Source organism: Ostrea edulis, chromosome 3, assembly GCF_947568905.1.
Source record: "Ostrea edulis chromosome 3, xbOstEdul1.1, whole genome shotgun sequence".
NCBI classification, from domain to species: domain Eukaryota; kingdom Metazoa; phylum Mollusca; class Bivalvia; order Ostreida; family Ostreidae; genus Ostrea; species Ostrea edulis.
Genome location: NC_079166.1, coordinates 94,249,395 through 94,272,543, shown reverse-complemented (window position 1 = coordinate 94,272,543; position 23,149 = coordinate 94,249,395). Strand labels below are relative to the sequence as shown.

At 35.1% G+C, this 23,149-nt stretch overlaps 1 long non-coding RNA gene across 6 annotated transcripts; it reads right to left on the bottom strand.

The window, feature by feature from the left end:
- Positions 1 to 10,743: 10,743 nt before the first annotated feature.
- Positions 10,744 to 22,934, bottom strand: LOC125674014 (uncharacterized). 6 transcript variants are annotated; one of them, XR_007369885.2, is made up of 6 exons: positions 22,836 to 22,880; positions 19,057 to 19,139; positions 18,288 to 18,420; positions 17,406 to 17,537; positions 15,894 to 15,975; positions 10,744 to 11,718 (listed from the first exon to the last, which is right to left on the bottom strand). It is a non-coding gene; the product is annotated as an uncharacterized LOC125674014 (long non-coding RNA). The 6 variants fall into 6 exon arrangements; XR_007369884.2 differs by lacking the exon at positions 22,836 to 22,880 and adding an exon at positions 22,493 to 22,828; XR_007369882.2 differs by lacking the exon at positions 22,836 to 22,880 and adding an exon at positions 20,670 to 20,793.
- Between the last annotated feature and the right edge of the window lie 215 nt (positions 22,935 to 23,149).

Sequence of the window (23,149 nt, the reverse complement as noted above, 5' to 3'; positions counted from 1 at the left end):
GGGGGGATTCCTATTGATCATACCGCAAAAACGAGGCCCCGTGTCACAGCAGGTGTGGCACGATAAACATCCCTTTCTGCTCAAAAGCCGTAAGCGTCGAGATAGGCCTAAATTTTGCAGCCCTTCTCTGGCAATGGTGACATCACCATACGGGTAATAAATTCTTCAACAATATATAACCAAACATTCAGAATTATTTCTATATATTCACCAGTAAGACAACATTTCCCCAGACTGACGTGAATGGACAAAGGCAAGAAGGGAAATAAAGACAATGCCATCACCAGTGTATTTTTTTTATTATTATAGTTACCGTAATACACAAGGAATTTAACGTAGCTAGCTAGCTAAATTTCATTAGTCACCGATCATCACCCAATTCGTAATAATTGCGAAATTCCTCAACACACATGTTTCAGTCGATATAAAATTAAAATCTTCGAGAAAAATAATAATAATAATAGTGATAATTACAAATCAATCAATATGAATAAATTCTGGAAGTGGAGATGTCGGTGTCTTTTTTGTGAATTATTGAAAGTTGGGCCCATGTAACATATACTTTTAAAAATTTTAAATGTTGACATGATATCACGTGGTAGATAACAGAATATTCATTTAAATATGCATAATAAATCAAATATTCCCGTCATATAGTCTACCAAATGATCTTTCTATACAATGATCTACAAGAAATTGTATTCGTCTAATATAGTTTCAAAAACTCACCTATTAACAGACTAAAAATAATCCCCGTGTACTTACCTAAGAGTCCATTGAAACAGCCAAAGAAATCAACAATGACGTTATTATCAGTAGCCAATGAAAAGTTCTCTACTTAATCGCATGTGCCGACCAATGAAATCCATCTTTACATGTAGAGTGTGTGGTTGTGTGGGACAGTCAAAAACGATTCAGTTGGCGTTAGGTAACAGGCCAACACACAGTGTGTGACAGATTGCCGTTGTAGTGAGGTAATAACGAAATTTCGTAGGTAGTATCAGGACTAAATTTGGGAGCGACGTGCGAGGTATACATACCGAGGTTACGGGAAAAATACCTCGGTTGGTTCTACATACCTCAGTAGGTGGGTGTGTAAGTCTATGAGTTACCTCGTAATGTAGGTAAAACTAACACACACACACACACACACACACACCATACCACACCACACCACACCACACCACAGACACACACACACACACACACACACTCTCTCTCTCTCTCTCTCTCTCTCTCTCTCTCTCTCTCTCTCTCTCTCTCTCTCTCTCTCTTAGATACACTGACAAATGAGTTGATGTTACAGAGGGTTCATCACTCTCGTCTATAGTCAGCATGGTCGTTATAACAATCTAGTTTGTAAATACAACCTATCATTGAGTCAACTACTGTCTGACTTGTTTTATACCGATTGTTAGGCCGTTCTTAACACACTGATTTTGACTACAGATAACTCACTTTACCTGGTCAAGATATAGGGCTCACGCTCGAGTCTTATTTTCAATTAAGTACAGTCATTTAGGGTATTTCGGGTCACTTTTTTTTTTTTTTTTTTTTTTTTTTTTTTTTTTACATTTTTACTGCAGTAAATAAAACAAACATGGTTATTATTGGTTGTTGGGTATTATTGGGAAATATATTTTCCGAGTGAATAGATCTATATATCAATTTTGGTTTACCTTTGATAAAACGACTCTAACGGGAGTTTTACTTGGACCAACAATTTGGGGTATTGCAGGTCACTTCCGGTTTTTTCGATTCACTTCGTAAAAGAATATAAAATCTAAATAAAAGATTTGCTACTATCGTTTTGTGAACATTATTAGGTAGTATTGCTATAATTTATTTTTAATTTTGTCAGAAATGTATTTTTACTGGACAAATGGCTTATGGTTTAAGTTGATACACTATACACACGCGATGTAACGTGTGCGGATCAAGCAGACGAACCAAAAAAATTATCGCCTTCGATTTAAAAAAAAGAAAAGACACCTTTCGTTATTTCACAAAAAAATAATTGAAATCATTTTATATATTCATTTGAAACAATGACTACTAAGATATATTTTAATGTAACAATAAAAAAGGTAATATTATATTACAAAATACAATACCTTTGTATTAAAAGATTGAATGTATATTGTTTAACGAATCTTTCACTCCTATGCTGATATGGAGATGTCTGTATTAAAAAAATTACTAACATGTAAAGCCCAATATAACAAAAATATTCAAACTAACGTGAAACAAAAATGGAACATTGCCTTATGTGGACTCATATAAAATAAATAGTGATAGATATATAATTGTATCCCCCTCCCTCTCTCTCTCTTTTCTTACAAATTATGGAACATGCTGCTATCTGGACATTATAAATCTAAAACAGTCCCTCTAGCTCCCACTCTCTCTAAAATGTTATATACGTTGTATATTCTCTTTAATAAATTGTTCAGCTTTGAATCACAAAAACAGACACAAAGTATATACTTAAGCCTAGTATATCAAAAATTATTTTAAAAATTGAACATTGGACATTTAGGAATTGATTTTCTCTTTATATGCATACAATATTTTTTATTTAACCAGCATATAAATAATCTAGATAAAAACATCTCATTCGTGAGACAATATGAATTGTGATATTTAGAGACATCATCTACCAACTTTTTAGGCAGAATTTCAACATGCAGTTGAATAATGTTTACGGTAGTCAACGCACCATGGAAGCATTAGGGTCATACTAAAAGTTGTATTTACAGGGACTTCCTACACCTCCTACTTTTTTCACCATAGGGGGCCAGGGTGGAAAACTTCGCTTTGGTTCACCAGTAACGATTGCAGAAATATCTACTCCAGCACCCATCACATGCATGTATGCCAAACCTCTTGGAACATGTCCACAGGGAAGACCTTCTATATCGCGTAATTTGAGACCCCTCTCTTCATCAGTTTTAATATTTTAAAAGTGTTCTGGAACATTTTCTGGAATCCAAACTACATTTGCGTTTCTTTTCCCTCTTAGTTTTTCCCATTATTCTACGAATATTTAATTCATGTGTAGTTTTATCTAAATGTCTATAAGCTACCTGTACCTTCATAGCTATATAGATTTAGACACATTTTGTTTCGTTTGTCATGTACCGGACATAGATCTATGCATGAATCTTTCCAGTAATATTTCATCTGTCATGCAGTGTTTTCAATTAATTCAACCAGAAGTTGAAATTTCACAAGGTATTTTAAATACTTTTAGAAATTCTTCAATGCTTTATAAGGCTTGATAAAGATATATTGTATAGCTATATTGTTAAGGAAAGGGGCTGAAGTGGACCGTGGCAGTGATAAGATGTATTTTTGTTACGTTGATTTTTAATTGTAATTAATCAATTTTACAATCTATAATTAATGATAACACATTTTCTAAAAATAAGAATAAAAATTTTACTGTAAACATCAACATGCGGCACAGCAAAGACTCGACGAAGATGTACCTTTTAAAATGCACGTGACCCGAAATACACTAAATCGAAGGGGGTAAGAAATACGCTATTAACTCCAAAGAATTGATTGTAATTACGTTTAGTAGAGTTGCATTCAAAGTGTATAAAATTACCTTTCCAGCAGTATATAACATGTATTGTTTCGTCAATCGTAACATTCACAACATCGATGAAAATAACAATGTCTCCGTTTTGGACACGCAAAATTCTCCGATCGCGAAAGCATGAAAAACTTATACGGTACCAATTTTGATGCACCAGATGCGCATTTCGAGAAATAATGTCTCTTCAGTGATGCTCAACCGAAATGTTTGAAATCCGAAATAACAATGAAGTTTTAGAGCTATTATAGCCAAAAACAGCGTGCCAAAAAAAGTGGAGTCAAGTTCGTCTAAGGATAAGAGTTATATGCATGAGGGAGATAATCCTTAATTTTGAAATGAATTTCTAAAGGACAAGGGACGTTATTGGCTATATACCGCCGAGATTTTTTTCATTTTTTCAACTTTCATACTATGCTTAATTATTCTTTTTATTTACACAACTAGAATGTTCTTCTAATCCCACTTGCATGAAAATGACGTAATATTTTATTATGACGTCATGAATATACGCTAAAGTTGAGCTGTTTAGCGGAATCTGTTGATTTGAAATAAATTATGAATAAACTTTAGCAAAAACAAATACTTTTGCATGCAACAACCAGATTTATATTTTGCATGTTTAATTATCCATTAATATTCTTCTTTCATTATCAATATGGTGTCGGTTGTTGGCTGCAAACAATATGAATTTTAAAAAAGAATGAATGCGAAATCGGCTATTTTCGATACGCAAAGTCAATATTTTGCATGTTATAGAACTGAAAAATAATAATACTTTTGCATGCAACAACCAGATTTATATTTTGCATGTTTGATTATCCATTAATATTCTTCTTTCATTATCAATATGGTGTCGGTTGTTGGCTGCAAACAATATGAATTTTTTTAAAAAGAATGAATGCGAAATCGGCTGTTTTTGATACGCAAAGTCAATATTTTGCATGTTATAGAACTAAAGAAAAAAAAAACTTTTGCATGCAACAACCAGATTTATATTTTGCATGTTTAATTATCCATTAATATTCTTCTTTCATTATCAATATGGTGTCGGTTGTTGGCTGCAAACAATATGAATTTTAAAAAAGAATGAATACGTAAATCGGCCGTTTTCGTTACGCAAAGTCAATATTTTGCATGTTATAGAACTGAAGCAAACTGTTCCATCATTTAACCTCATAAACTTTTACTTACTCTGCGATTTAATAAATACATGTATGTCCTGTCAAACAATTAATGCTTTACCTAGTTTGCCATAAATATCTGCACCTAATAAATGCAGATGTCTGCCTTTCGAATCACGGAGGCGGATCAAAAATCCACCGCATGATGAATGGAAATTATTCTACTTTCGTTTTCAAAGGTCACGGGAACATGTCTTTTCAAAATAAGATTATTTAAGAATAAATTGAATTAAAAAAAAATATATAATCAAAGACACGCATAGACCTGTAATAACTCGAATTTATTTTCTTTTTACAAAAATCGGACCAAAATTCGTTCATTTTCGGCAAAAAATACGTTACATCTCAAGAGCTAGATAGTTGGGATGTATGTTACTTTTTTCGCTTTTTAAACTATCTTTGATACAAATATATCAAATATAATGCATAAAACTTGTTGCTAATAATATTGACGTGTTTGTGCGGGTTTTTCTTTAAAGCAGTTTTCTTACATCAATTTTAACGTACATGCATGCATGTATATATATGATGCATGTTGAAATTAGATGTTACTACATTAGTAATTAGATATTGATTCCAAAGGTTCTTAAAACGGTTTAAATTAAAAATAAATTAACAGCAAATCATTATTTATATCTTCCAGCGAGATGTGGTTTCTTTAAAACGTCGAAAACCTGTGATCGATTTGAAACTTCGACCATTGTTGTGGCAGCTTTTTCTCTATATCGCATATTGATTGATTGAATATTGCTTAACGCCCCTCTTGAGAATATTTCACTCATGGAAACCTCACCACTGCCGGTGAAGGGCTGCACAATTTAGGCCTATGCTCGGCGCTTATGGCCATTGAGCAGGGAGGGATCTTTATCGTGCCACACCTGCTGTGACACGGGACCTCAGTTTTTTGCGGTCTCATCCGAAGACCACCCCATTTAGTCGCCTCTTACGACAAGCAAGGAGTACTGAGGACCTACTCAAACCTGGATCCCCACGGGGTCATATATATATATATATATATATATATATATATATATATATATATATATAATAGATGCACATTTACAGGTGCACTTATATAACAAAGGTAATTGGGTAGGATGCACATGTGTATATATACATGTATAGATATAAATATTCAAACACCGTAGTATCGAAAAGGGGTTGCCCCTCCACTTTTGGGGAGGGGGGGGGGGGTGATGTCGACCATTTCCTTGCTATGGGAACAACTTGACCAGTCTAATGACACTTCAACTTTTATCAATCTTATAAAATATATAAATATGTGTTGTGGTGATTTTTATTAAAAGTTTATATTAATAGTATTGATGTATGCCCCTCCATGATTAGGAAAACTGAAGTATAACCGTAAGGTTATGTACATATGTAGACGCTCTCTCTCTCTCTCTCTCTCTCTCTCTCTCTCTCTCTCTCTCTCTCTCTCTCTCTCACGTCAAGGTGTTCTGGATAGGCCTGGCCCGCACATTGAAAAATGATGCATGATGTTTATTAAATTCGTTTTTATAAAAGGTCTGTTGTAGTTACATATACTGTCTCTTGGAAACAGACACATAGCATCATTTATTGGGGGTGGAGTCGAAAGATAAGTTGGTAGTTAACTAGGAAATGAAAAAAAAACCTTTCTGCCTGATCTTCGAATTCTTAAATCGCAGGGAGGGGGGATATTCTTTGCTACATGGGTTCAATTCATAATTTTAAGCCTATTTTTTCTCATTCAATACTACTATCAAAAATGGGGGGGGGGGGGTTTCACTCAATATTTCCTTATTCACATATGAAAATAAGTGCCTGGGAAAAGCATTTAAATATACTACATTGTCTATACATGTACTCAAACAACTTCTCAGAGTCTGTTCTAGATTTAGACTGAATGTCGGTGCATACAATGACATGCCCACTGACTGATGTCATTTTCATTTATCAAAGATGAACACTATATGGGGAGAGAGAGAGAGAGAGAGAGAGAGAGAGAGAGAGAGAGAGAGAGAGAGAGAGAGAGAGTTGGAACTACTCTTTGTTGACCATTTAGGGGAATGTAAAGATATAAACATGACGCATTTTTGTGAGGGATTTTAAATACATTTGCTATATGAAATATACCATCTGAAGTTAATGTATATATTACTTGACGTGTTTTGCTGTACCCAAGAAAATGATATCCCATTCATGCAACATAAATTTGTATCGTTTAGTACATGTACATTTACCACACTTTATTCAATATGTTTTGTAAATACCCACAGCAGGCAGATATATTTTATTCGTATCATGTACTGTAACATGTATATTGCATACACATGTAAGCAGACCTGTTATATAGTCCTTGGTGTACATAGCATAACAAGTAATTTTATCCGACTCAATCAACGTTTTAAAAAGGAAAAAGAAAATTCAAGAGCCAATTTATTGTCCATATTTCATTTGAATAGGAGGATATCGAACAGCACCTTCGAAAATATGATTGCATTCTACTCAACAACGTTTAACAAATATATTTACACGCATTATTTTCCTCACTCTAATTAACACAAGATTCTTCCGCAAAATGTCTATGACCACGATTAAGTTACATGTAAATGAATAATGTATTTTCAATAGCATGCCAGTTTTCAATAGTCTTTGATATCAATGAGTATTTTGATATAAAAAGTTAAAATTGTAACTTTTAGAAAAATATTCTAGAAGAATCAGGGGACTGTAAATCCTATAACGTCGATGACGTCGTTCCGAAAAAGCGACCGTAGGAAGACAGCGTCTGAGTTAACAATGCAATATTGTAACGTTATATTCTCAATATCAGCAACAAGTAAATGGTACATGTTATATATGAATGAAACGAGAAAATTATCACCTTTCTACCTGCAAAATGTGATCGGTTTTTGAAACGCGGCCAATTTTGGTCAATAACGTCCCTTGTCCTTTATAACAGCAATTAAATATACATCCGTATTTTCAAGCCAGTTAATCAAAGTGTTAGTGATGCTGTTTATTTTTAGTATTTCACTTGTTTATTGTGTGAATACATAGAATAAACCTTCCTGGACGTGACTGCAACATTAGTTTCTTTTTCTTTCACGTTTAGTGCGAACTGTTACTGAATAAACCCGACAACTCCCAAAAATCGGGGTGACCCGAAATACCCTAAATGACTGTATTATCTCCCTAAATACTCAATTGCTGATAATTATCATATTATTAAACAAAAGAATGTGGGGGTTTTGTACCGATTTTTGTTTTTTCCAGATCATAGAGGGATTGGATTTTGATTCTAGGGTGGACGCTAAACATAAAAAACATTTTGGTAAGGGCTTGTTGTTAACTATAGTGATGTCATATGTTTTGCCATACCGTTTACTGGCCAGGATGGATTGTAGTGAATAAGGGGCGAGATGAAAAGTTCAATGTCTGACAAAAAACTAAATTCACATAGTTATCACCAAGATACCCTATTTAAAACTAAATATGACGAATTTTGAAACTAATCGATTAACACACAATTATAAATAACACTCAGTATACCTTTTCTATTGTTTCTTTACAAGTGAAAATTTAAATTAAATCTATTAAATGTTCATTAGAATGTAATATTATGTGCTTTTTAACAGTCATTTGTCGGTGTATTTTTTCCACAGAAGTGTAATCGATTGTGGATGAGAGAAACTTACGGCAGTTTTTATCCTCCCTTCCTCTCCCCTAATTATTTGAATTTAGATTTTACCTGACATCGATCTTTTGATCTCACGCCTAATGTGTAAAATGATACCATCATCGAAATATGTGAAATTGGTATCTGTATACACTAGTACTGCAGTATTTCTAAGTCACAATGTTGTCGTTATCAGGTTATAAGAAATGATTGAATTAATTATAAATGTTCAACAAGCTTGTGTTTTTAGAAAGATTAGAATGCTAGCACCACATCCATAATTTACCATGCAAATAAAGGTCATAAGAAATGATTGAATTAATTATAAATGTTCAACAAGCTTGTGTTTTTAGAAAGATTAGAATGCTAGCACCACATCCATAATTTACCGTGCAAATAAAGGTGATAAGAACTGATTGAATTAATTATAAATGTTCAACAAGCTTGTGTTTTTAGAAAGATTAGAATGCTAGCACCACATCCATAATTTACCGTGCAAATAAAGGTGATAAGAACTTATTGAATTAATTATAAAGGTTCTATCATAGTATTAACATGAAGAATGATATATAAAAAGCCGAGGCTAAGTAGGGCACACGTGTATTGTCCATATCATTCTTTATTTTTGTCAAGGAGTCATTTTAGTCTAGTCGATCGAACGGGGAAAATGTGTATAGCCTGCTGTTGCATTGGATGTCAAGTTAAAATTGTATCAACTGGTTACCTGTGCAGTATAGGACACAATATAAAATACTTACTGATACTTACAAAGCCTTACATGATGAGTGCCCAACTTATATCAAAACAATTACTAGAGGTATATAAGCCTTCCCGAAATCTTAGGTCTATAAAACAATCAGTCACTCTAGTTGTTCCAAAAAGTCGAACCGTAACATACGGGGATCGGTGTTTCAGAACAATAGCTCCAAAACTGTGGAATGCCCTTCCAGAACATGTAAGGGACTGTAGAACACTGTGTGCGTTCAAGAAGTCACTGAAAACACATTTTTTTCATCAATTTTTCCAGGACTAGTTTCTATCATTTCAGTCATTTTTGTTTGCTGTTTCATCGTATTATCTGTTTTGACTGTATGTCTTAGTTTTCGAGTATCATTTTGTGATGTTTTATTAAAAAAAGAAAAAGAAGAAAGAAAAAAAAGAATTCTGTTTTCATGTATTATACCCGAGACATTATATGCTGTGTGTGCGTGTGTGTATTTCATTATTATTATTATTTTAATACGCCCTGAAACTGATGTTTATTCTTATCTAGCATATTTATGGTATCTTGTGTTTTCATGTTTTATATGTACAATCAGGATAGGTACAGCTACGGACTGTTTACATGTGATAACGCCAAAAAATTTGCAGTTGATCAAGATCACAGGAGTTGGTTCGAAATTAACTTTTTCAAGCACTAGTCCGTACGGACTAGTGACTATTGTTGTTCACTAGTCCGTCCAGTATATCCCATGAAATGATCTTCATTTTATTCAATAGTATTTAATCCAACCAAACACATCACATTTTCAAACAATTCAGACCACCATACTTTATTTTGCAATCAAAATCTTCAGAAGCATACATTAACCTTCGAGCACATAGATTGAGAACAAAAAGGATAAGAAGCCCCTGTGCTCCGAGTTAATCACGTATTCCCTTCGCGTCTATAATTGCGTTCGAGATCGACATTCCCGTTGTTCTCGTGCTCAGTTCTTAGAGTCAAATGAGTTCAAAATTTTATCAATAAAGTCAATAGAATTCACTCGATTGACCAAGTCATGAGCTATAGTGTATATTTTATGAACTCCTGTGTTAGAGTCGCTAATGACGAGAACATGTGCTCACAAACGTGTTCTTCGGCCACACCACCTACAGAAGTGGTGTGAGTTTTTGCACCTCGAACCCGTTCTCGCGATGCGTACTCGCCGTTCGGTATCGGCAGGAATTTGTACTCGTGCGAAGAACGGCGGTCTCGAACGCACTCCATGTGTTTGAAAATCAGCATGTCAATATTGTCACGCAAACAGTTAACCATGCAGGTAATCGACCATAACTTCAAACATCTAAGAGACTCAGACAAGTTTGCTAAAATCTTAACCAATTTAAGATTGATTTCCGGATTTTCACTAGTTCGTACGGACTGGTGCTATACTTAGTTTACTAGTCCGACATGTTTTATACTAGTCTCGGACTTACGGACATGTGGTAATTTCGAACCCTGAATTTATTAATTATCTCTAATTTCATTCACAATGACGAGGACATGCAGGTAAATAATGAACATAAACAAATAACATTGATGGAGCTTATATTTTGATTTCGAAGTACATTACAATTTACAACATTTTTCAAATCAATATAGAATTTTCTAACCAATAGGGGGAAAAAAGGAAAAAGAAAAATGAAAAGATGTTTGACATAATCAAATTTCCATTAAAAATTAGACAAAAAAGGTCTCCCAAGCTAATAGTTATTTCAATACACAAGTTAATTTTAAAAAATGAATACAGAAATTTTGAAACAAAAAATCTAGTGTAAAAGGCAATTGATATAAATATAAAATCAAGTTATGATACATGTAGACTATGTGAAACATGATTGCCCCTAACAATAGTAGACCCACTGATGGTGACTTTTCTAAGTTGATAGGATTCATCAAAGTCCACTCTCCTAGATTAGATGTTACATAAAGTATGATTCGAAAGTCTCAGAGAGTGGTTAGAATGTGTTTATGAGGATAGAAATATAATTAATAGTCATACTGATGAAATAATTTGTCCTAAAGCTTAAACTTACAACTAACTATAGTCCATCATCTTCAATCTCAAAAGTCAAAGGCAATCTTGTCCCTGTTTATTGCAGATAGAAAGAAAATTGATTGAGAGTAAAAGTTGATATAAATCTTTAACCTGCTGGACATTGTTTCAAAGCTTCTACGGTAAAACACGCTTGAGACGAACAATTTTGATCCATCGTAAAATATATTTTTTATCCAATAAGTTCATAATTTGTCTTAAAATAATAGAGAATGAAAATCACTTCACTGTAAACGTGAATTCATTATAAAAATGTTCATTGTAACCGTGTTTTACTGTATTTCTAATATCTATGTATATGACTACATTCGGAATCTCCATGAATCTCCTATAAAAAGATTTTATGTTTCTAAGCAAGCAAGTCTTAATTTTGTTTGCTCCATTGAAAACTTTTTGCTGTAATCCATGGTTTTTGTAGTGGATGGCATTTGTGCTGAGTTTACGAGGTTTCTGCAAAAAATAAATGAAAAGTTAACATTAAAAAATCCCCAACATTTCAGTGGAGGAAGTTACAGAAAAACAAGTCACGTTAATCATCAAATCTTATTTTTAAAGTAAATACTTTAGGCTGTTGTTTGTTTTACGTCCCGTCGATAATGTTCACTCATACTGAGACGTCGCGAGTTGTAGGTGAAAGGTGAAGATAGCGAACAGTGATCAATCTCATAACTCTTATAAGCAATACAAAATAGATAGTTGGGCAAACACGGTCCCCTGGATATACCAGAGATGGGATCAGGTGCCTAGGAAGAGTAAGTTTCCTCTGTCGACCAGTCACACCCGCCATGAGCCTTATTTATATCTTGATCAGGTAAACGGAGTTATCTGCAGTCAAAAGTGATGTGAAGTGCCACATATTTAGACCTATTCTTAGCGCTTACGGCCGTAACAGTGAAGGTTCTTTGACGTGCCAACGCCTGCCGTGACAAGGGACCTCCATCTTTAAGGCCATATTCAAAAGATCCTTGATTCTCATTTCAAAATGTCGAACGTTTTGCGAAGGAGCAATCATTACTTATATTTACGGCTTAGGTTTGACGCGGCCTAATATCGGTTCGATTGTATATTTACCGAATCTCGGAGCAGTCGTTCATAATTCATGTCTGGAAATTCACATTCAGCTCCGGTCGGTTCTAGAAATTAATGTGCACTTCAAGTAAGTGATTTGATTGTGACAGTTGTGGCCCTCTATTGATTGTGCCTATTTGTTTTCACCAAAACTTCTCACACGTTTTACTTTCGCATCATATAGTGCTGTTGTTAATGAGCATTTTCATGCAAGGCGAAGATAACGAACAGTGATCAATCTCATAACTCCTATAAACAATACAAAATAGATAGTTGGGCAAACACGGACCCCTGGACACACAAGAGGTGGGATCAGGTGCCTAGGAGGAGTAAACATCCCCTGTTGACCGGTCACACCCGCCGTGAGCCCTATATCCTGATCAGGTAAACGGAGTTATCCGCAGTCAAAATCAGTGTCCCAAGAACGGCTTAACAATCGGTATGAAACACGTCAGACAGCATTTGACCCAATGATAGGTTGTATTGACGAACTAGATCGTTAAAACGATCATAGAATTTACGAAATACTGACTTCAATCGAGACTGTTGAAACCCCTGTACCATCAACTTGTTTGTCAGTAGCTTACCTCGAGCTACTTGCATATCGAATCAGTATAATATATAAACACCATATGCAGGTGATACTGGAATATTGCTACATAAATATGGGAAGTTGACGATGGAGAAGCTGAAATCATCCCGTTTGTCATACAGTTGAGTTGTCAGTTTGCCGTTAATGTCTACTTTCAATAAAATATCTAAGTATGAAGCAGAAGTGGATGACTCTGTGGTGTCCTTTATTTTGAGCTCACAGGGATATATCAAATCGACATATGAATGAAAGTTATTATTGTTAATAGACAAAACGTCATCGATATATCGAAATGTCGAATTGAAGGCCACAGCGAGAGATTTTTTCTTCTCACGTAGAAGTTTTTGAATAAATTCTGCTTCATATGAATATAGAAACAGGTCAGCTAACAAAGGAGCACAATTCGTGCCCATGGGAATTCCAACAGACTGTTGGAAGACCTGATCACCAAAGACCACGAAGATATTGTCAATGAGGAACTCTAGCATATTTTTTATTTCACCTTCAGAGTACTTGTGCGTGGAATCAAAATGGTGTTTAACAAAGTAAGTTTTCGAATGACTGATCACTAGATATGAATATTTCCGTTTTCCATTTTGTTGAAGAAGCAACTGTCTATGATATCAAAAAGTCTAGTCTTTAATTTATCGTGAGGAATTGTCGTGTATAGTGTTGAAAAGTCATAGGTTTTAATGTTATTGATTTGGGAAAAATTCTGTGATTTCAAGTTTAATAAAAGTTCTTTAGAATTTTTTAGAATCCACATTTGATTAACACCACTTCTGGCATATGTAGTCGCACAGTACGTTTGAAGTTTCTCCTTCACAGCTGTTAATATTTTCGTGAGGAGCAAAGATAGGGGCTTGGTAGAGCACTTACCGGATCCAGCAATGTATCTTTGTTTGTAAGGGGTTTTATGTAGTTTAGGAATCCAGTATAGGTACGGTAACTCATATTCATTCGACTCATTGACTGGGATATTAAATGTGTCTAAAACTGAAGCATGGTTTTAAAGAATTTCATCTTTTGAAAGGGCAGATGGACTATAAGTACGATTACCAAAAGTGGAATTAATGCCAAGTTCGTTGAAAATACAGTTGTAATAATGATCCTTACAAACAAAGGCAATGCTGTTACTAGCTTTGTCAGCTGGAACCAAAACATATTCCTCATGTAACCTATCTAATTCTTTTATCACTTCTGATTAACTAAACACAGAGGGATATATGGTACGTACTTTTGTTTTCATATGTCGAATGCGGAATTTTAATATTCCTCTTATGCTTTGAACCCATTGTGACAATGTATCAAGTTCTTCTTTTTCATATTTAGCCCATCGTCTGGCATAATCTTCGACATAATTCATAATAGAGATGAAGTTCTGTCGCCAATTAAAAGACCGAGGTTCTCTGTATTTAGGACCTTTTAAAATAAGTGATTTGAGGTCCTCATTTTCAACTATATCAACATCACCAGTAATGACATGTCCAGCTGGACTACAGTTGAAAGAAGATGAAGAACAAGAACACGTTGGTGGATTACGTATAAGATGGTCTATATCTAGGCACTGCAAAGTTTGTTTATAATTAAAAAGTTTGGATGCAATAGTAGAAGTATAGCTGTAGGAAATACAGGGTGTAGACTTGAACTTGAAATAAGTTGGAATACACGACTGAACCCTTTTATGGCGAAGAATGTTGCTGATGTTGACGGCATCTATTTCTTTGTTTGTAAATTGGAGCTTAAGGAACTGGCGGCATGACTTGGAAGGAATATCATCCATGGTCCGTGCTGGTTTAAAGAGCCTGTGGTAGGCAACATCCATAATCATAGAGTTCAGTCTATATTCAGGTGTTGAAAAATCCAAGTATAGACTAGCCATAGTTTCTTCAAATAACGTATGTAAAACTCTCAATGAAACAGAGTAAAGTTTTGTACGAATGTGATGTGGACCTAATTGTCTGTTGACGTAAGGCAAAAGTGAATCAAACATGACATCATTTATACTTGGTCTTTTAGATGAACGATGTCCATGACTGCGTTTCCGTCTTTGGTTATTTGGAAAGAGTCTCATCACATTCACGTTATTTTCTTGTGAACTAGTCAAATTTCCAACAGCATACACATTATCATTGCATCCATATGGATATGCAGTGCCTGAGGTCCTGATCCAGTGATCTTCTCGTTGTGTACAAAAAGGGGTGCTTAATATTGGATTGTTTTTTTTTCCAAAATCCTTACCCTCATGGGCAAGATGGAGTGGTCCGGTGCATTAAAATGCTTGTAAAGAAGTTGGTTACCACCATTATTAATTTGAAATCTGTGCCCCGATATTGTTTTATTAAGTGAACCCTTGGTTTCTCCCACATAAATTAAGCCACACAGGTTACACTCAATGGCGTAGACAACGTTAGAAGATTTAAAAGTCAAATTATCAAAAGTTTTGGTACAGAAACTACGTCCAGTTAGATTACTATTAAATGAATTTCTAGTGATCAGTATATCACAAGTTTTGCAATTTTTTGCAGAAGATTTTGAGGTTGAGCACATGGGGTCTAAAAAGGAATTCTTAAAAATATCTCTTAAAGGAACATAACAGTCTTTAATTTGGGTATAAGAATTTTGGTTTCTGTACCAAAGCTGACAATCTGACGATTGTACATAAGACAAATCTTTGATATCTCGAAGGATAATCCGAGGGACACCAACCGATCTGTAGGAGCCTGTGTCCCTTATAGACTCCACAGAGTGGAGCCTTTTTATACTGGGCGACGTGTCAGCCAGTATTGTTTCGTTATTGTGTATATTCATGAAGGAACATATATCGAGCGACAAGTATCCTCGGGGACAGACTGTCCACCAGCAGAGATACTAACTCGATGGTTAAATGCAAGGCAAAGATAACGAACAGTGATCAATCTCATAACTCCTATAAACAATACATAATAGATAACTATCTACCAACCCAGAAAGGCGTCATCTATTGTTTACATTGATGTCAGGTACGTCCTAAATCAGCTTGTCAAAAGCCAACTCGTGCACATCGACTACAAAAATACAAAAAATATTCGAATCCTTCTTTGGTGATTTTACTCACAAATTATCAAACACTATACTTGAATTACACCTCACAAAAAGTGAGAGCCTACCTCTTAAGTAAAGTCCCATAATACAAGGAAAGTTCCATTAATTATTTTCCTTTAGCCGTGAACTTTCAGATAGATAAATAAACTGATGTATACTGCAATAAAAATATGATTTCTTTAAATTTTGATAAGCTTCAGAAAAAAGAAGTTGAATTATATGTGTGTTTTACTGTACATTAATTGATCGTTATCAAATGAAACAGGTTGTTGGTAAATGAAGTATGTTTGTATGACATTGAGCCATTATGAACATTTCTTATAGAAAGTACGTGTGTGTGAAATTTTGATTTGATTGCTTATAATTGATTTTTATATTCTTGTGGAAGGCCTTGAATTGAATATAAGAAAGTTTCTGGTGATTTTATTTGATTTACTTATATTCTATTAAAAATTGATGTGGAAAAATTTCAATTGAAATACTATGATGTTCTGAATTAAACTTAATTAAACTGTTGTTCAATTCCTTTGAAATATTGTTGGTATCATGCAGAATTATCTTATCTTTAATTGTAAAGTGAAGATGGAGACCATATTGGGCATTCTGTTTTTCCATGTAGGACTTTCAGGGCGAGGGGAGGGGGGTATGTAGAAACAAGATAATACACATTACCACTTACGGTGATGTTAGGCATCCAAACATCAAACTCAATCATTAGACTTCAGATAACAAAAAGAGAAAGACAAAAGTAGTATTACAGTCATGAATTAGTTAAAATGAAGAGAAGAAGTAAGGCAACAAGTTGATATTTTAGAGTAAAAGATGACCGCCGGAGAGGGTAAGCCCTTGGAGGATGGGATAGAAGGGGAAGAGAGATAAGGAACAAACTCTTGAGAAATCCAGTAGAACGGGACCATTCAGCCTTCAAGCACCGGTCGAGGGGCACCTGTGATCAGACTGAAAATACATGCATTCCTGACAATGAGAGGAACACCTTTAGACCACTTCACATGGAAAAACTGTGTAAAATGTTTAACATAGTTTACCACCAGCATCCCCTAGAGAACCCAAACTACCCAACCCATTTTCAAGTTGACTCTCAAGCTGAACAGCAAAAGGGAGTCTGCTGGATAGAGTACAAGTACCGCACTTAACAGAGCCAGAGTTCTCAACTTTACAAGGAAATCGAAACCGGAAAACACGGAACCAAATTAAACCTATCTGTGTGGGTAGCCCTACTAGACAAACCAATCATGGGAACAGGGGTGCAGGAGATTTTCATGCCCTCAACTTTCGAGCACCCTACCTTAACTGCTTACAACAGAATGCAAACAAGATCTGGTCCATGATTATGGAAATGGTTCAGAAGGACTTAGGAAGAGAATTGGCTCACCTCAAAGACCTCATCAAGAACTGTGGGTTCCCACGGGAGACACCAATACCTGTAGAAGGTGACAGGTGGTAATATACTGGTCTCGAGACAGAAATCCTTTTAAGCCAGCAACCCAGGCAATATACACCATCTCTGAAAATGTAACAGAACAGAAAAAATTGGCTGTATTACCATATAAAACTCAGTAAGAATAGATCACAGGATGCCCATTGCCTGGAATATCCTGGAAAATGCACAATCAATATAAGACTATATTATCTCATAGGGAAGGAGGATATGGTGACGGAAAATCAGCATGGAGTTTCTTAATGACCACGAGCCCACACTAATCAGCCACTTCACCGGATATGGAGGTAACACTGCTTTCCGTGGGGTTGAGAGGTCCATGGCTGAGTCCGGTCAAGTGGTAGAACCTTGAGGAACACCTGTTACCAAGCCCTATCCCATAAAAAGCAGTTAACAATGCCTGGTAAGAGATGTTTTCCGGATGAATAGAAAATTCTCTTTTGGCTTTATGAAGAGATGTACTGCAGAATATGACGAAGCAGTGAAGAAGTTCCGAGGTAACACAGAAAAGCTGGTCAACACCCTAAGTTATACTGCGGATGCCATAATACATTGCTACTTGGGCAGATGTTGCAAGACTTGTGGCGAACATTCCCTCGTCTGTAGCAGCACGCCTGAAAGTCACTGAGCCAAAGATTACCACTAAACCCATGTCAGAACACTTAACTCGACTGATGACGATGAGAAAATCTTACGTCAGCTCATAAACTTCCGACTCAGCCGACCAACATTGACAGCTACCGGTCATGGGACCAACACTGAGAAGTTCAAGGGATTCGAACGTGGGTATTCAAAATCAAACCCATGGAATGTTACCTGTTCTCGGAACTTTGATTTTCAAATCTTCTCTTCAATACACCGGATGAACCAGCGACCCAGAAAATCTACTTCCCTCGACTGTGCTGCTCTCGGTTCGTAAAGTCTTGAAGGTACTCGTCTGGCACGGTAACTGCAGAGGAAACAAAAGATATATGAGATCAACAAACAGAAGAAAATTTCAAAGACATACCATATCAGGAGACAAGTCCTTGCGAAAGAGATAATTGACCTGTATGTCCATGAGTGCCCCTCCCCCCTCTTACCACAGTGTAGCATGAGGAAAAGTAAAGAACAATCCTACACTAAACGGGAAAATATGACTTGCCATTCGAGTGAAATTTGACCTATCTTTAACTTCTGGTAATGGTATTTTAGCCTTGCCATAGATTTCCCCTACCCCGTCCGTTTGTAGCTAAGTTAATATAAAAATTATACCCCAACCCATTGACTCTACTCCTATCTATCTTTTCTAATTAAAACAGCTAATTTCTCTTCTCGCCACGTATCATCCATTGTTTTTTTAATATGTCTATGTAATTACCTTACCTCTCCATCTACGTTAAAAATATGTATATGTAAAAATTTACCTCCCGAATGGCATCGCTGCAGGTTGCACCACTCTATCAATTTTGCCTAGATGTTCTCACCAAAATTACTCACTTTTAACCTGACCCTGTTCCCCTAAAGTAACCTTCTCACAAGTTTTACTTTTACATCATGGAGTGCTGTACTTGATTATGATCAATGTCATACCAAAAATACATACCCATCCAGCGAGACATGAGAGTTTGTTTGCCTTAAAGACAAACACGTGATAAATCAGCTGGTCAAAAGCCAATTCAACAACATCTACAATAAAAATTTAAAAAATATTCATATCCTTCTTTGGTGTCTTTTACTCACAAAATATCAAACTTTATACTTTAATTAAACCTCACAAAAATTGAGAGCCTGCCTCTTAAGTAAAGTCCCATAATACAAGGAGAGTTCCTGGAATTATTTTATTTCGACGTGTACCTTCAGATATATAGAGTGATGCAACCTTATACCAACTCTCTTTCACTATTAATCTAGCATTCGTTACCGTCTAGTTATGAAAATCCCAAAATAAAAACAGTCACTAATTTTTTCGCTCCAATGAGGACTCCCATGATATTGAATGTATAGAAACTGCCCGTACCTACTTTATTTCACTAATAAAGAAGAAAACCCAGAGGGCAGGAACTATGAGAGCATACTATATGAAGGCACTATCTTGAATAGTTCAAGGTGATATTGCCTATCTTAGATTTTCTTAGAATTAGGTCAAACTCAAAGGTCAAGGTCACAAGGTCAAAGGCTTTGGTACCAAAAGAAAGGTCTTGTCAGAAGAAATACAGATATGAAATATAAGAACGTTATCACTAGTCATTCAAAAGTTACAAACCAGGTTCAAGTACCAAAACAGTATGTCTTCACACAGTCTTAAGTTACAAGGGGGCATCATGAAAACCTGAATTCACAGAATTTAGAAAAATAGCATTTTGATATGATTTAGCTTCAACCTACCTCTATGGTCCCTGAATTAAACAAACTTGAATTTGCACAACTGGAAGAAAATTTTCAAAGATGTACCCTTATATATTTCCATATAAAACTGTGATCCCTTATTGTAGCTCCATCCTGCCCCTGCCCCCCTGGTCGTGCTTTGAACATACATGCACTTAAATTTGCATTACCTGGTGGTGCTTGTATATTAATATGAGTATTCATGACCTTGTTGTTATGGAGAAGAATTTTTTTCCTATATATTCCCATGGAAAACTTTGACTCCACTCTACTCCCAAGGCCGTGATTTTAACAAAAATGAATCAGGAAGAATTCATATAAATTTCAACTTTTCTGGCATTGTGGTATTTACATGAACACCCTATTCTTGCCTTTTCTTGATTATTTCACCCTTTTGGAGGGAGCGTGCCCATTCATTTAAAGAATCTTGAATTCCCTTCACCCAAGGATGGTATGTGCTACGTTTGATTGAAAATGGCTCAGTGGTACTGAAGAAGATTATTAAATGACGCCATAAAATATTTACTAATTGTTCATATCTTCACACTTCATTTAAACAAACTCTAATTCTCTTTACCCATACATGCTTTGTAGTTGAAATCAGCCCTGTGGTTCTGGAAAAATCGAAAATGTTATAAGTTTACGGACGGGCGGACAGACTGACACCGAACAAAAGGTCATCAGAATAGCTCACTTGAGCTTTCAGATCATTTGAGGTAATAACCATGAGGAAACGGGTGATTTGAAATAGTGGGGGAAAAAATTATGAAATGTCGAAAATATCATCGACGAAATTTACTTTCGATAGCGGATACAGCAATCTTAACATACCTTGTGTAGCAATCCAATAGCCTTTTTTTTTTTTTTTTTACAGCAATATCACAAGAACAGGCTTGGTTTCATGGAGATCCAAAGGCTTACACATGTTATAGACTTATATTTATCTATATTTGCAGTATGTACTAACCATAAAATTGATGTAAATTACAAGAGTAAGTTTTTTTTTTATATAGATAGGGAAAGCATATCACTTTTAAACATGACCTATATATGTCATGTCTTACAAATTGGGTGTTATATATGTTTCAAGCACATGGTAGCGATAAAATAAATATATAGTTATCCCGGTACACAACAAGGATAAAGAATATCCATTTATAATGGCCCTGTATATATGCATGTGATATTTATGTATATATACAATAAACTTGATTTTTGGCAGCCATATGGAAATTGCGGCCATTTTGAATCAATTGAAAATTTAATGGAAAGTTATAACGATGCTGGAAATGAACTCTGGGCCCCATATTGACGCCATAACCCAAATTTCGTGGAGTTCTTAACACTTTAAAATATTTCAGTATATGGTGGCTGTTTTGAAAATGATGGTTTAAATATTTGTTGATGGTTGAAATGGATTCCGGGCATTACAATACTCTATGAATAGAAGTAAGTTAAAATCCGACAACCTTGATTATTTTGAATTGGTGGCCATTTCGAAAATTTTGAAAGTTGATTGCACGCTTCCTCATGATCCCTTACCATCCCACAAAGTTTGATTTGGATCTGTTGAAGCACGTTTATAAAGTCACGCGGACAAATTTCTTACTAAAGAAGAAGAAGAAGAAACGAGAGCTAAACAATTTGTCCCCGACACTTATGTCGGGGCCATAATAAGATGTATGGAATATGGATGTAAGTTTCATGTAAGTGTTGAATATTAGCTGCTTAAAGGAAATTCCTGTGTGTTATTTACAACATGTAGTGTAAATTAGATGTTACTCAATGCATTAAGTTTGTAGGTATCACTATCATCATTATTATGGGATAATCGTCGCCATTATTACAAGAGAAAACGAACAAACATAATCATGAACAACATATATCTTAATGCAATAAAGAAATAGAGACTGAGGCTGGGGGTTTAATTTTACTTGAATATTAAAGATTTCAATACAAGTGGCATATGCTGTGTGTAGTATTTTAGTACCATTAAATGAAATATAGAATGGAAAGTAGCATTTATGATAACATACTTTTTCTGGCCCCCATGAAACTCAATTATTAAAGCTTTACAGAGAGACTTAATCTACTTTTTTATTATCAAATCCTATATAGATTCAAATATTTTTTTCTTTAATGGAGGAAAGAAATGATTTCTCAATTGTATTGATTGTATACATTTTTAATTATTTTCAATGTCAGGAAGTTTAATCAGATTACGTCCATATTTGGTAGATAAATATTCTGCTGCTCGTGAAAATATTTCATCTCTACTCTTGACTTCAAACAAAGTATCCTTTGGAAAGCAATCATCATAGTATGATAAGTCAATTATATTAGAAAAATCTTCAATTTCAAAACTTCCAGCTGAATCATTGTTTGTGTGGTGATCTACAGTCACGTGACGTGATAACGATACACCAAAGGAAACATTAGAAGCTGATGGTGTCGTTCTACCATTAGAATAACCGCCAGCATTGACGTTTCTAAAAGTAGGAACATCTTCAAAAGCATCAATATATTTTTTAAATACTCTGCTGAAGTAATTCTTAGCAGCGTATATTTCATTTTGCTTGCACAAAACTTGTATTTGAAAATTTAAACCAATAATTTTTGTTATTTCTATTACAATGGGAACTGATACAGCGTACCTGTTCGTACTCTCGGGAATACCAATGACAGTCAGTCGACCCATTTGCATTAATCTTAAAATCTGGCGTGCAGTTTCATTGTCGCACCTAAATATAATGTTCCCAAAATGTTCACTTGGTGAATGGATACTTTCCAACCACATCAAATATTTGGATGTAATTAGTATAAAAAAAAATTCGGTAGGAAAAGTTCTGGAAAATTCTACATTTTGAAAAATGTCCGGGTGATTATCAAAATCAATAAAAATCATTACATTTACATCATCTGGAATATACCTAGTCCAATGAGGTAAACGATTTATTTTAAACATTGGAGGCAGAGTAAAATGAAACATATCCCTACCATTAAACTGAATGGATCTCCATGTTTTGGAAAAAGCCATGATAAAATATTTCGCCTATCCGCTGTTGCTCTAATTTATACCTTGCAATGATGTCGTCACATTCAATTTTGATTGGTTGATTTGTCGTACGGGTATGGAATAATAGCCTAGTACCTGAGACATTTCAAGTGCAAGACCTTACGGGTTAGCTATTACGTCACAATCTACTGCATTCGAAGCATGAGCGCATTTTTAGCGAGTTATGCAAGTTTATTCTGCAGTTATTGCTACATTCATCACCCGATATAAGAACAAAAAAGACACTCTATTCTTT